Below are 14,736 nucleotides of genomic sequence, written 5' to 3'. Positions count from 1 at the left end.
CTAACACCACAACAAGTGTTTGATACCCCATAGTTGAGCAAAACACTTCCAAAGTAACAAGCGTGCAACAGAAAACAAAGTTGAACTTGAGTTCCACCGAAGTCTTTCCCTCTGCTTGTTGTTTGTAAGGCTTTGACAAAAGATGTATGTAAAAACTAACACTTTTGTTGTGGACAAATTATTGCTAAAAGTACAAATTACCAGTTTTTTAATCTTTCCAATTAAAAGTTGACAAGGCAACCTTCAATTTGATGCTTCAATTATGATTGGAAAAACATTTCAGTCTCTAAACTGTGTTTAGTTTATTCATTATCCTGTACTATTTTCAGGACACACAAAAAAATTACACCAAATCTAAATGTAAAACAGCTTTTTCTTTCCCTCTACATGATGTGCCCAGACATATTATTGAACGCTTTCTTTTGATATGACACACTGTACCTGATCTCCATCTGTTCTCTGGAACCCACACTCCTCTGCATCTGGAGGATCTCTTTTGAAGGAATCGTTGCTTTAATTATGACCTCATATTTCCCCCTTCTCGTCGTTTATATTCTCTTTGTTTTACTCTCACTCAATTTAGATTACTTCAACAGAGCAAAGAGTTTTTAGAAACAAAAGAAAGCATCGTCATGGGGAAAATCTCCAACTGTGTCCTGCTGGAATTTAGCAAAAAATCCTTCTTTTAGGATTTCTGCAGGAAAAAAAAATCTTTCCAGATAGACTAGATTTGCTAAACTTTAAACACCTAATTGAAAACTGTCCTAGTTCTCAATGATTAACATAGTTTTAAAAAACAAAATCAGTACTTCAAACTAAATCCTCTGACTAACGCTGCGCCTGCAGCTTTCACCTCTTCCCCCAGCCAAGAGCCAAGTTCACACATTTGCAGACTGCACTGCAAGCTTGCTGCACACACACTTTCAAAGTCAGATCCACTCACAGCCAAGCAGAGAAGAAACTGTTTATCTGACCTCTTGGCCTGACAGCGTGCACTGACACACTGCACACGTGATTGTTCTGAGATGGCGGCAGCGACTGAGGCTGCTCGTGAACACGAAGAAAGAAAAGCTCCCGGCTCAGAGTGCATCATGACATGTACGGCATGTCAGAACCGATTGTACTTCTGCTTCATCATTTCACATGTACACCCCCTCAGTCTTCGTGCTATGGCTGCACAGCTTTCCCTCTGACAGGACGCCATGTCGACGTTGCAGAACAAGGACTCCTTCAGATTTTTGGATTAATATCAACAACTGCAAGAAATGCAGATTCTGCCCAGAAAAGCGGGGCCAATCGTTTGTCCGGTCACGCGAAGGAGAACAACCACAGAAGGCAGTTTGAAAAAGTAATGTCTGAATCACTTGAGCCTTGAGGCCAGAGTGACCGTGCAGCTCCAAAGAGCCACAACAAAATGCACCACTGAGACGCTCCCTGATGCTTTAAGTGGTGTGCAGATTAAAAAAGGGGAACAAATTATCTTGAATGACTGATTTCAGCCAGCCTCCTATACTATAATAAAATAAATCAGTGGCATAATTTGGCTGCAAGCCCACAGTACAGAAAAAACAAATGTTTTTCTCTCTCTAAGTTTTACACATTTGCTACCAATAGGATCTCAATTATATCCCCAATAAAAACTCCTCAATAAAACTACTTTCCCTATCATTTTTAGACTAGCAAATCTAGTTTTGAATGAAAACACTTTGACTTCAAAATTGAAGCCAGTTTAAAAAGGAAATTAACTGTAGTGATTAACTTTAAAATTTAATCACAGGACTCCTTTCACATCAAGTTATCTCTATGGTTATATTTAACATTCACAACTAGACTGGGAAAGGAGTCGGCGGCTGGGTTTATGATTTACTGGTGATCAGTTGACAAACAACACAATCCAAAATGCACAACCATAGTCATAATTAAATAATGAAGTTATTTAATCACATGACACAGTCCAATTGATCAAGTCCTCAGCCCTGAAGTTGTTCAACATATCCAACTGTCAGACCAGTTTCCCACCCCATCTGCTTGATCATCTTTCCAGAAGAGGCGGGGTTACATGATGTCACATCCACCCTGGCCCCACCTATTAAAGCTGAAAAAATAGATTTGCCATTGGCTCAATCCAAATCACGTGACCTCGTCCATCCACCTCTTATAGCCATTGATAAACCTTTTAAAATCGAACCAGGATCTCCCAGCACCTCCTGCTGAGTCCAAGTGGTGTCTTCGCAGACATTTAGTCAACACTGACTAACCCCCTCTGGGTTCATTTTCCCTGAATAACAGCCTTCACATGGAAACTTGGAGTTGAGTTGCTTGAGGTGCACATGACATGACAAAAACAGTTGTATAAAGAGTTGATCTCGTTTGAATTTCTTACCATCAATAAAAAGAATTTATGTTAGGCCCCATTTACACACTTTTCTCTGCAATTCCCTCAAAAGCAGCAGGACAACTGGCCAAGAGAAAAGGCCGAACGTAAATGAAGGATCAAACGCACCACCTGCTTTCTATGAGAAGACAATAAAGGAGATTTTTCAAGAAAGGCAAAAAACATCCAGATACCTGCAATAATATAAGTAAAGGTCCCATTCCGATCATCTGATGATCTATTGTAAAAGTGTTCCCAATTTTCTTTTATTTATGATTATGCAGCTTTTAGCGGAATTGGAGCCATCCAGTCATACAAAGTTGATCCAGATTCCAGCTCAGACGAGGAAAACGAAGGCAGATCTGTTTGCCTGCAAGTGGATCAAATGTAGCAGAGCAGGGAGCTTGTGGCCCACCGATTGCTTTTTCAAGCTGCCTTTTTTGCTTCCAGCTCCTGATTAACAATGATTTTAGCTTAAATGTCTTAATATATGTCCTCCATCATCAGAAAAATGCGACAAAATGTTAAAAACATCAAAAACACAATTTTCATTGTAGTGGGTTGAATAAAACTTAATGAATTATTAATAAGATAGTTTAAATGTACATTTGACTCTGATGTTTTTGCAGACAACTGCAAAAAAAAAAAAAAAAACTGAAAATAAAGGTCATATCTTCTGATGATAGTCAAAAATCTCTAAGTCGGTCCTGCTGGCCATGGCCTGGGTGGTGGGTGTGATCACCCGGGGGGCGGTTGTTCTCTGCCTGCTGCCGTGTGGCGTTGGGGGGTTCTGGCAGCGGCGACTGCTGCGGCGGGGGTTGTTGTGTGTTTGGCCTCGATTACAAAAGGGGTTTATTCAGACAAACCTCTGGTTTGTCAGAAAATTCATAACCCCTGTTGTTAAAGTAAAATATGTCCAACACAAGAGGCCTTCAGCTCTCATCTGTTTGCCCTGCTTTTGGACAGGACAAGTTAAGAAAACAAAATCTCTAAGTTTAAATAAATCTTTGTCTAATGTCAGCACAATAACTTAAAGCAAAATGTAACCTGCAACATCTGCCACCATGAGTGTCAGGTAAAAAGTGTCTTGAACTGACTGTGTTTTTGTGAAAGTGAATCTGGTCACCATCACAGATTCACAGGGAGGGAAAGTTCTTCACAAATGTAACAATCCCCCCCCAGATCCAAACTAAAAGTCATGATGCCAGGCTTTTCACCGTGGGACAGCACCATGACTCATCCTCAGCCCAATCTGCATTACTCCACTGTAGGTTTACCTCTGCCCCCCCCCCGAGGCTGCCTATTAAGAGCCTGTGAAGCACGACGCACAGAATTTCAATGAGCGTGCTTGTTTTCCGTCGGTCCGTCCGCACACAGCTGCGTCTCCAGGTTGCATGTAAAGATTCAGCAGAATTGCTGAGACGTCTTTTTTCCCCCCCTCTTCTCCTCTTCCTCACTGTCTTTCATTTCCTCTGCATCCTTCTTGCTCTGGCTTTGTTCTGCTCTTCCTCCCCTCTCTGAGGGCTGTTTTCCCTTTTCTGCTGTCCTTAGCAGTTTACAAAGAGAGTGTCATGCACCAATCGGATGAACGGTCAGCCTTAGTCAAGGCTGTCATTACTGCAGCCCGACAGGCCTAATGTTGATTTATACACATCACTGATCTCCAAAACAACGCTAAAAATAAAGCTTACAATAACCCTGCGCCGCCAGAGGCAGATAATGTACTCCTGTGAGCACACTGAGCCCTAGCATCTTACTTTGGAGACGAGGAAGCACCAAATAACTCGCATCATTACTGTGACCTCAGCTGCACCGCTCACCGATATTATTGCATGAAAATATGGACGGGCGAGAACGCAGATGCAACGGTGCACTTTGACAACTTCTGAAATGAGGTGTGTTTGGTGAGCGGCGGGGCGCCATCGCAGAAGTTTGATGGTGGAGCGAAGAGGAGCACTCAATCTGCTGCGCACCCCCAACTCGTTAGTCTTAAATTAGCACGGTTATAGCATGGAAATTGCACTGGAATGCTGCAAAAGCGTAAGAAAAAAAAACAATCTGTGTAAAGAAATCAAGTTTTGCTTCATTAGAAGGTAATAAGTACACATTTTCCGCTTCACAGCACAAAATTGCCTAAATGTGCTAGCAGGGAGTTGATAAGTTTGTTGATCAATCCCAATTACTCTGAGATTACCTCATAGGGGGGGGACTCCAATATTTATGCTGCACAACTTTCATTTTCTCCATCGCAAATGCTCTGCAGAGGACAGGAAGCGTGAGCTCCAACCCTCTGACCGCTGAGCTGGAGTGTGACACTCAGCGGGGAGTGCAAAGATTTCTGTAAGCTGCAGAGCACTGCTCCCAGGAACCGACTTCAGACTCACGATTGACAGAGTTCCACTGAATTCAGCTGCACAGCGGGGTTTTTACTTCAATTCAAACGAACACTTGAACATTTATGTTAACAAAACAGACAGTCGGGGATAAATCTGCAGCAAAAACCTGAAACGTTAATTATTACCTTTAAAATATTACACAATTTTCATATAATGCATCCCAAACTTTTTAATATAACATAGAACAGTCATTAGATTTTATCATGGAAATGCAAATTTGGAGGCAAATCACGGTGCTGTCCCAGCTTGACCTGCAAATTATAATTTTATGTTTTTTTGTCTGAGTTATAATTTTCATTGTTTTGCCAACAAACAGAGAAGAACTTTTGGAAGACTGATGCTGCGTTTTTTTATATCGAATATGATCTTATCAAAACTAGAAAATCCATTTATTGCACATTGCAAGTTTGAACTTTGCAATCATAACCATAAAAACTAGGGGGTCTGTAAGTCAACACCTGGATGGCGTGTACACTGGATGGACAATTTAAGTTTTCTTCTTCTGGATTCCACTCACAGGAAGTCTGGTGGAAAGGGAAAGTTGGCTTTTGTTTGCTCCGCCCTCCTAGTTTCAAAATATGGGGGTGCTGGATGAGGTAAAATTGATAGCGTTGTTGGGTCCACTCACCTGCCAATCAAAATGAAAAACATCCCCCTACATATGCCCAAATTTTAGTTCCTTTTCAACTTTTCAGGTTCTAAACAAAACCCTCCTCCCTTTACCGGTAATAAATAAATAAAGAAAACTGTTAACTTTTAAGAAGCTGCGGAGGTCAGGCTGTAAATTAGTGTGATATCAGTGTAAAATGTTCGTTTTTTAACAATTAATGAGGATTTGCTTCCATCTGAAACCTGCCTCCGGTGGACATTTGGGGAAATGCAACATTTGTTTTGCTTCAAATACAGAAACAGAAGGTGAGGACCTGGATTTAAGGAGATTGCTGGGAGCCTTTATCTGGAGGATTACGGCATGGATGATTAGTTCCCCTGGAAATAAGTTATTTACCTTTAAACACCGTAGCCATCTTTAGATCTATTTTCAAAGCTTTCCCAGTGGTCTTTTCAGTATCATCATATCGTTCTTAGCCAAAAGCAAAAACCTGTGTGTTATAGTAGGACAGTTTCTGCAGCGCGGCAGGAGTTCATTAGAAATTTGTCTTTGAGTTTTGCAGGACTGTAGGCTTTCCAGCCATAGAGTTTTGAGCCAGCTCAGAGAAGGAAAACAAAGATGTACATGGATCTAGTCGTCTATAAGTGGATGGATCAAAATGGAGCAGAAGTTGTGGCCCAACTATTGTGGCTTCTACGTCACACCAACAGCCTTTTTTCGTCTGCTCCTGATTCACTGGGATTTAAATAATAATAATAAAGAAATACTCTAGAACGCAATTTTGAGCTTAATTTTCTTTAAATGTGTCCTCCACCATCAGAGAAATGCTACAAGTTCAAAACCTGCTCATCATTGGAATGGGTCTTTAACTGATGCAGTGAACAGCTTTTCAATTGAAGACACAGCCTGGAAAAGATGTTTTACTGTTACAGAAAGGTCAAGATGTTGGTATGAATAAAGTTTATATTTTAACCGGGAAGGTGGACAGAAATGTCCTGAAGGATGTCGATCAGCCGTAGTGTATAACACAGAGGGTTAAGCATGTTCATGTTAAGCATTTGTTATTAAAAATCATATTAATCTATTTCTAATTGATGCGTTTTTTAAATTTCAGATTGGAAATCCCTTGAAGTATCTTCTGCCTCGATTCCATGAAAGTGGCCCAGGTGACATCACTTCACTGTGTGTCTGAGCTTTCCAGACCGGTCAAATCAGATAAAAACCTTATCATAAAAAACCTGCTTTCAACAGGTACTTTATTCCAAATTTTGCTGGAAATGCTTTTTATTTTATAAATCACTTATGTTTCATATTTATTTTGAAGCTCTTTCTGTTCCTTAACAAGTTCAACTGAAAAAAGGTCAAATGTCAGTGACGCCAGTCAAAACAGTGTTTTTAACATGCTCTTGTAGCATTTTTCTGATGATGGATATAAATAAGCAAGATTAAGCTTAAAATGGCATTTCTGAGAATTCCAATTCAAATCAATTACAAAGAAATAAATGCTTTATTAAAAATTCACCACAGCAAGCCAAAAGCTTCATGCTCCGCTCCATTGTAATGCATCCCCTTGCAGACAAATGGATCCATGAATGTCTTTGTTTTCCTCATCTGAGGCGATATCTGGCTCTAAACTCTTTGGCTGGATAGCTTCACTATTGCTCACCATTTTTGTTGCACCATTAATGTTGGGTTAGGGTTGTGAGGAGCTGTAAACTACCTGGAGAGAGTGTAAACATATAGATGATGGGAAGTAGGGACAGGCTTACTCCGCACCAACAGACCTGCCCACAACTCAGAAGTGTATTTCTAACAAACCTCTGCCACTCTGCAGAAACTATGTCCTAGAAAACAAAAGTTTTTTGACTCTGTTGAAAATTACACAATCATAATTATAAAAAAAAACACTGGGATCATTGTGAAAATAGGTGACAATATTACATATATATAAGAGTGGGTCTTTGAGATTAACACCTTTACAAAATATGGTTAATATCACAATTCCATGTGCAAAAATGCAGCTTAATAAAAAAAAAAAGTCAAATTGCATTAAAAGAAAACTGAAGTTTTAGCATTAAGTTCCTGAATGTACTGTCCATTTTCTATTTTTTTAGCACAAACATTCCCACCGAAAACCCCAACAGTAAAATATGACAGCTTTTTAATCAGCAGGTTTGGGGTCATTTGTTTGGAGACAAACCCCTCCTGATGTAGGAGAACACACACACAACCTCCTCTCCAACCACAAGCTTTCACTTCAGGAAAGAGATGTTAATGAAGGGCAGGGAGTAAAAGTACGGATGACAGAGAAGAGATGGTTCTCACCTATAAGATCATTCACCCAGCCCTCGCGTGGCGCATCCCGGCTCCCCCATTGCTCACCCAAAGCGTCCACAAGGCGTCACTGTTGCTGCGCCGCAAGCGCCTTGAGTCCGCCCCCAACTCCACCACACAGGAAACAAGGTTACAGCCCAAGAGATGTCACTTCCGAAACACCCACTCCCGCTCGCTTGCTCGCACTCGCTCCCTCACGCCCCCAGCCTATTGCCATGACAACCGAGAAAAGAATAGAATATAAGTAAGTGTTAAAGAGACAGAGGGATCAGAGAGACAGGGAAAAGAGAGGGATGGAAGAAGAGTGACCGAGGGGGGGGAATCAGGGAACTGTTACGGAGAGTAGACGCACAGAGTGGACGGAGAGTGAGGGATGAATGAGTAGGCGGGGAAAGGATGGACGACAAGAAGGGGAGGATGAGAGAGTGAGGGGAGGCATGTGGTGGGACACAGTGACAAGAAGAGGATGGGGATGCTGAAAGGTGAAGAGAAAGAAATTAGGTGATTAGAAATGGGAAGAGGGAGGGAAGGCTGTAAGGAAGGAAGGAAGGAAGGAGGACACTTTTTTGGGAATAGGGAGCCCACGTCTTGTTCCCATAGCAACACAGCCATCCATGAAATACTGACTTGTGCCTCCCTCTAACTCTCTTACTCTCTCTGTTCCTGTCTCTCCATCCCTCCCCCTCTCCTTCACCAACCATACATGCAAGCACACACACACACACACATGCACGCACACACACACACACCATAAGTGCAAGTTGGCGCTGAGCATGTATGGAGTAATCCAGCTCTGCAACATTGTCAAAAACACATCAAAAGGTCCCAAATATACCATCAGAGCGCTGCAGCAGCACTGCTAAATCTCCCCTCTCACTGTAGCCATCTCCAAGATATTTTTCATATTCCATATTGAACATCACCAGAGCTGCCGGCTGCTGCATTCCCCCCCACCACCACCTTCCAAACTGACTGTGAAGCAACACTTTGCAATCAACTATGCTGCAAAAGGCCTGATGGATGCTGGAGTTAATTACCTTAATGTAGCTGAAACATATCTAAAGCAGGAGCGCTCTAAATGTCTGTGCATGATGGTGGTGCGACAAGCCTGCTGACAGCCTGCTGAACCGCTGCTGCCCATGAACAGTAAAGCAGCGTTCTCTGTGAAAGCGTGACGCTGCACCAAGCCGGCTTTCAGCTAAGAAAATTGAGAAAATGTTTGTGGAGTTCATGGTTCCATGAAGATTCAACATCTGCAGAGTTTCACACTTTGTCTGTCATCGATCCACTTGGTGGTGGTTTTCTGACTCCCGTGAATCAGAGATGCTCACACGTATTTATTTTTTTAAACAAGTTAAAGTGAAGTCTCATAGTTCAGGATGTGGTACAGAATCATGGAGTCTTGCAGCTTCTTACAGTCATAAAACAATCAGGATGAAAACAGAGCAAAAACATCACCTGTATGTCGCATTTCTAAGCGAACAGTGGCATGTTTTGTCTCAGTCATCCACATTATCCTAAGAGAACATTTTGTACTATTCAACACATCCAGGTCCTGCCATGAGAAGCAGCAACATTAGCTTCTCAGCATCTGGTTTACACTCGACTCTAATGGCTGCAAGGAAAAGCTGGAGCTTCTGCTCAAAAATGCCCAGAATGCCGTCAACGTTCCCCGTCAAAATCGGTTTTCAGGCATATCCATGTCGTCACAGTTTTTCTCTTCCGCTCACACAAACGGTTTCTCTAAATCTGACTCAACACAAAAGCGCGTAGTGGTATTAGAAACTTGCTATGATCTGAAGGTTTTCTAAAAACTACAAGCCTTCATGTCCTTTTCTGATTAGGCTGCAACTGTTAACCGTTGGAGAACAGCCTCTTTCACGCTGCTTTGTTTTTATTTTTCCTCTGATAATCCACTTTTCAAAAGGTGCCCTACCTTTTTGTTTAGCAAGTAGTTCAAGGGTAATGGTGAAAACATTTGGATGAAGTTGAAACACCAAATATACCCCGAACTCCAAAGTGTTAAACAAAAGTGTAAAAACTCTAAATGTGTCCAAACATCTCAGTCTGTTTCCCAGCATTTATCTCCAGAACGTTTATCATGAGCAGTTCCACTGATGGATTCCCTCCTGATCTTGGTCACTCCCAAAGAGAAGCTAAACATCTTCAGCTCTGCCGTCTGTCTCTTCTGGCCATTTATTTTCACCCGCCAACAGCCCGGATCCCCCCGTGAAGGGCAGTTGTGACACATGCATTGGAAATGTGTTTTTGGTACTTTGGAGATTATTGTTAAAAAACAAATGTTGGAACTCTTTTGTTTTTCAAACTACTACTGGCTTTAGCTTTCGATTAATTTCAGTTGCCTAAATGACAAATCTGTAGGTGTGAAGTCCTACGATGAGTTTGAGAGTAAATATGAATTTTTTCGTCAAGAAGGTGACATTAAAAACAAAAGTATTTCTGTCGCAGTGGAAAAAAAACAAAGGGAACAGAGTTATTGTGAAAGACAGTCTGCAGTCTCCTGCAGATTTAGTTCTTTCAAAGAAAAAATACAATGAAAATTGTGTTCTAAACATGCTGTTGTAGTATTTTTCCCATGATGGAAGAAAAATTAAGAAAACTCTGTTTCTTAATATTTCTTTATTTAAATTGGGGTGAATCAGGAACAGAAAAAAGATGCACTTGAAAAAATATCGTATTTGTTGTGTCAAAAACTATTCAATTAAATTTTCAATTCAATTCAATTTTATTTGTATAGCCCAAATTCACAACAACCGTCGTTTCGACGGGCTTCGTAGAAAAAAAAACTAGAATTGGCAAGCTCCCTTCTCCGCTCCATTCTGATGCATCCACTTGCGGAAGACTTGATCTATGTACGTCTTTATTTTCAGCGTCAAAGCTGGAGTCTGGATCTGAATTTTGTTGCAGAGCTAGGTTGGGGGTGTGACGGGCTGTAAGCTAGCGGGAGAGAGTGCAAGTAAAAGGATCAAATTTCTACTGAACTGCTGCCACTCTGCAGAAAATACGTCCTAGAAAACAACAGGTTTTTTATTTAGACTAAAATAATATAATAATTTAAAGATGACTGGGAGGGCTTTAAAAAAAAATCATAATATGATTGGAGTAGGACTGCACTTTACTCCTGCAACGACAGCTGCACCTGGGTTACAGCCGTTTCCGCTTTGGGCACGTGGCATTTCAGTGACTCTATCAAAGGGTAGGAAAATCTATCCGCTCTATGTGAGGATTTCCTTCCTGAACTTCCATCCATTATCTTAACCCGCTGTGGCCGCTGAGTTTCCGGACACTGTTCCGGTTACTGTTGGGTTAATGTGGGGCACACCATGGACAGGTCGCCATCCCGCCTTCGCCCCACAGGAATCTGGACAGCCTCTGGCCAGCGGGTTAAGAAAATGGATGGAAGTTCAGGGCCGAAATCCTCGCATCGAGCAATTTGGATTTGGATTTTCTAATTGGCACCCAAGTCACGCCGCAGGATCTCAAATTGCGTCTGTACATTGACCTAACACTGATACTTGATGCCCCTGACCAGCGAATGGCGTCCGGTCTGAACGTCTACTTAGAACAAACTTTACTAACATGTGAAAATTACAAAACACAAAACTGTAAAGAAGCTGAAACTGCTGAAAACTCAGTGATGTAGAAGGAACCGGGAGAAACATGGAAGTGAAGCCAGAGTGGTTCAGTTCCCCCAAATTCTCACACATATCTCTGATGGGGGAGGGAGGAATGGATGGGGCACCACCCCGCAATAAGCCCAAAGCCATCCAACTTCCAGCACAAACTCCTGGCAGCCTCTTCCCAAAGGCACCCAGCTCTCTCCACCTCCTACCCATCTGCTGCTCAAATCCCCCCTCACCACCACCACTTTAGTCCCCGCCTTCTCACTTCTGGACAGTTTTCTCTTTCTCACCTCTAGTATACATTTAATCTATTTCTGTTTGTCCGCCTTCATCCTCACTCCCACTTCTCTTCACTTCCAGTCACACCGATTGTTATTTTTTCCAAACTCTGGATCTTTGATATCATTTATTCACAATCTGAAATGTTCAGCATCCACTGAGCTCCTTCTTCTTCTCACAGAGTTTCTTTGGCATAGGGGGGTCGCACACATGTGCAGGAATTAACAGATCGCTAATAATAACACAAAGGACAGTAAAAACAAAAGACCCCATCTGTTCCACTTTTGTAGTGGTTTGTTCCATTTCATGCAGCAAATGTGGTAACAGAAAAAAACCTTCTTCGCTCAAATATTCCTCCAGAATAAAGGTGCAATTCGTTCAAATAGCAACTTTTGTTCTAAACTTACAACTAACACCATGTTTACATGAATGCCATTTTTAAAACAAGATCAAATCCTGGATAAAATATTTTCCTGAAGCGTCTCATCCCAAAGGTTACATCTAGATTTTATACTGTAAACTCCATCAGCTGTCCCAAAAGCCAAGTTCCATGACCGGGGTTTGGGCCACCGAAGCACCCGCCCTCGACTCCCACCCAAACCACATTGCACCGGCCCCTTTTGAAGTCTCCTATGGGTGGTGGGTCCATGGGAGGGTGGTCCCACGTCGCTCCTTCGGGCTGTGCCCGACCGGGGCCCGTGGGAAAGCCCCGGTCACCAGGCGCTTGCCTGCGAGCCCCAACCTCGGGCCTGGCTCCAGAGTGGGGCCCCGGTGACGCCAATCCAGGCGACGTAATCGGGTCCTTGTTGTTTCTTTTCATTAGGGGATTCTGAACCGCTCTGTGTCTGGCTCGTCACCCAGGACCAGTCTGCCATGGGAGACCCTACCAGGGGCTCAAGCCCCAGACAGCTTAGCTCCTGGGATCACTCGAGCTCTCAAACTCCCCCACCACGTTAAGGTGGCGGTTCACGGGACGAGTTTTAGCGCGTTTTTAATACGTTTAAGATGAAGAGACGTTTCCAGACAAACGCAGGTTACGGACGGGTTTGTTTTCGCTTTTGAGCATCTTGACTTCCTTTAACTCTCTCGGTGGGTGGAGTGTCCCTGCCCCAGGTGGAGGAGTTTAAATACCATATACCAAATACCAATAATGGGGGCACCATGTCTGAGGGATTGATGAGAGGTTGCACATCAGCTGCAGATGTTTGGTTCACCTGGATTAAAATCATAAAATAAAAAGTTAATTTGCAAAACAGATGGCAAAAAAATCCATCCATCCCATAGAAATTTAAAAGACTAAAAAATTAAAGCTGCTCTGCTGCTGCCTCTCTTGACCCGCCCTCAAAGACACTCACCCCTTCTGCCCCTGCCACCCTGGTCAGAGCTGTGCATGACAAGTTCATGAGTAAAACACTTTTTTTCAAATTGCAACCATTTTATATTTTGGTCGTCAGGGGATGACAAACAGGTCCATGGGGTAACTTTTAGAAGAGTCTGAAAAAGATGTCAATTTGGGAATTTTCTTGGTTACATAATATTCATATGGCGTTTCACAATGTTTTGTTTAGCTTAAGCCAAGGATTCACATGTTAAAATGTCACAATGTTATTTCACAATAAAAATAGGAGATGTACGACACTTTTGCAAGCTCGCCACATTGATGCTGCTCAAATTCTACAACTTCTAATTCCAACTTTTTTCTCCCAAGTTGCATCCTGATGATGCTCAAGTAGTTCAGGGGCGATAGGTTGAAATCCTTAGAGTTTAAATTTGTAGCTGGTGATTTATTCAAGAGGACCTGGTTGCAGACAACAAGATGGCATCCAGACATCATTAGCCGGAACTGAAGGTTCACGACCTGTTGCCCCCTCCCGCTGTGTAAAACCATAGATCTCTCTGTCACAGCCTATTTGCTTTGACCGTCACTCCTTTTACACGATCAACGTAAATCAGCTGATCGGCAGAGAAAAGGGGCTTTGCGCCGTAAGCAACACTTTAGAGCAGCTTTTCACTGACATGCATATGAAATATTGCATAGCCTTTCGCACAAAGCTGCTTTTCTCTGCAACAGCTTAAAAAGTTATGATTGTCGAAGGAACTTAAACACTGGAGGTAGAGCTGTAACACTTTTGCTGAGATACTTTTTTAAATGAATAAAAACAATTTCAAAAAAGTTTTGATGAAAGGTGCTACAACTCTGAACTCTTATAGAATTTCCGTTAACAGCAAATGATGTCTGGGCGCCATCTTGTCTGGGAATAGGCTAACCTCCATTGTTTTAGTAAATTCAGGATGGCTGCCTCTTCCCGAAATCAATAGTCAACAAAACCGGCAAACAAATCGTCAAACAAAACTTGTAGATTGAAGTTTTTGAAGATGGTTTTGAAAATATTCACTCAAATGAGCAGTAAGAACAAAGAATTGCTAAAACAATCTGGTAATTGTAATCCAGGATGCTGCAGGACAGAATTACAAAAAACACAATATTTTTTTAGCAGGATAGTAATTTTACTTAATTTTTCTTAAGAAAAAAGAAACTGAACAATTTAAAAAATGTTGTTCCATCTTTAAAAAATATGCAATTTTTTTCTTTGTTCTTGCTGTCAGACCCAGAACTGGAGAAATCTGTTTCATGCAGATCACAAATCCAAACCAGTCAGGAGATCTTGAACTGTTGCAGTAAATGCTCAAAATTTGACAGCAAATTTGGTTTTCTAAAACAGGACAGAATGAAAGTCTCCGAGCTTCAGGAAGCGTCTGAGTTGGGCCCTTGGAGCTGTACTGTAGCATCCTCTTTCACTCGTACTCAGGCTCCCACTCATGCACACTGCCTCCCACAACCCTCACCCTCATTCCACACGTCTCCATCGGAAAAAGTCCACCTCTACTTGGAACATTTAAAAAAATATATTAACCAGCTGGTGTTCTTCTGACCTTCTCTGCAAACATCTGAGGTCATTTCAGCGTTTCTCATCATCCAGACGCAGCAAAAGCAGGACGAAGCTCATTCAAATACAAGAGCTGCTCATTCATGGAAGAGGAGGCAGTTTTTCCCGTGAAGAGCTGAACATCCGGTACTGTGCTGTGGTACGCCCACAT

General features: G+C 42.1%; 1 protein-coding gene across 19 annotated transcripts in view; it reads right to left on the bottom strand.

The window, feature by feature from the left end:
- The window catches only part of syngap1b (synaptic Ras GTPase activating protein 1b), a 182,259-nt gene that overhangs the window by 135,308 nt on the left and 32,215 nt on the right, over positions 1-14,736 (bottom strand). For 3 of the 19 annotated variants that reach the window (XM_078932581.1, XM_078932592.1, XM_078932588.1), the window contains exon 2: positions 7,706-7,921. The exons of the other annotated variants lie outside the window; for them this stretch is intronic. The gene's annotated coding sequence lies outside the window, so the exon portion shown is untranslated. The remainder of the gene's footprint in view (positions 1-7,705; positions 7,922-14,736) is intronic. 19 annotated transcript variants of the gene reach the window in all.

Source organism: Oryzias latipes, chromosome 16 (genome assembly GCF_053564925.1).
Source record: "Oryzias latipes strain Hd-rR chromosome 16, Olatipes_Hd-rR_3.1".
Lineage (NCBI taxonomy): Eukaryota > Metazoa > Chordata > Actinopteri > Beloniformes > Adrianichthyidae > Oryzias > Oryzias latipes.
Note: the sequence above shows the minus strand (reverse complement) of the source record. Positions and strands in the feature narration are given on the sequence as shown.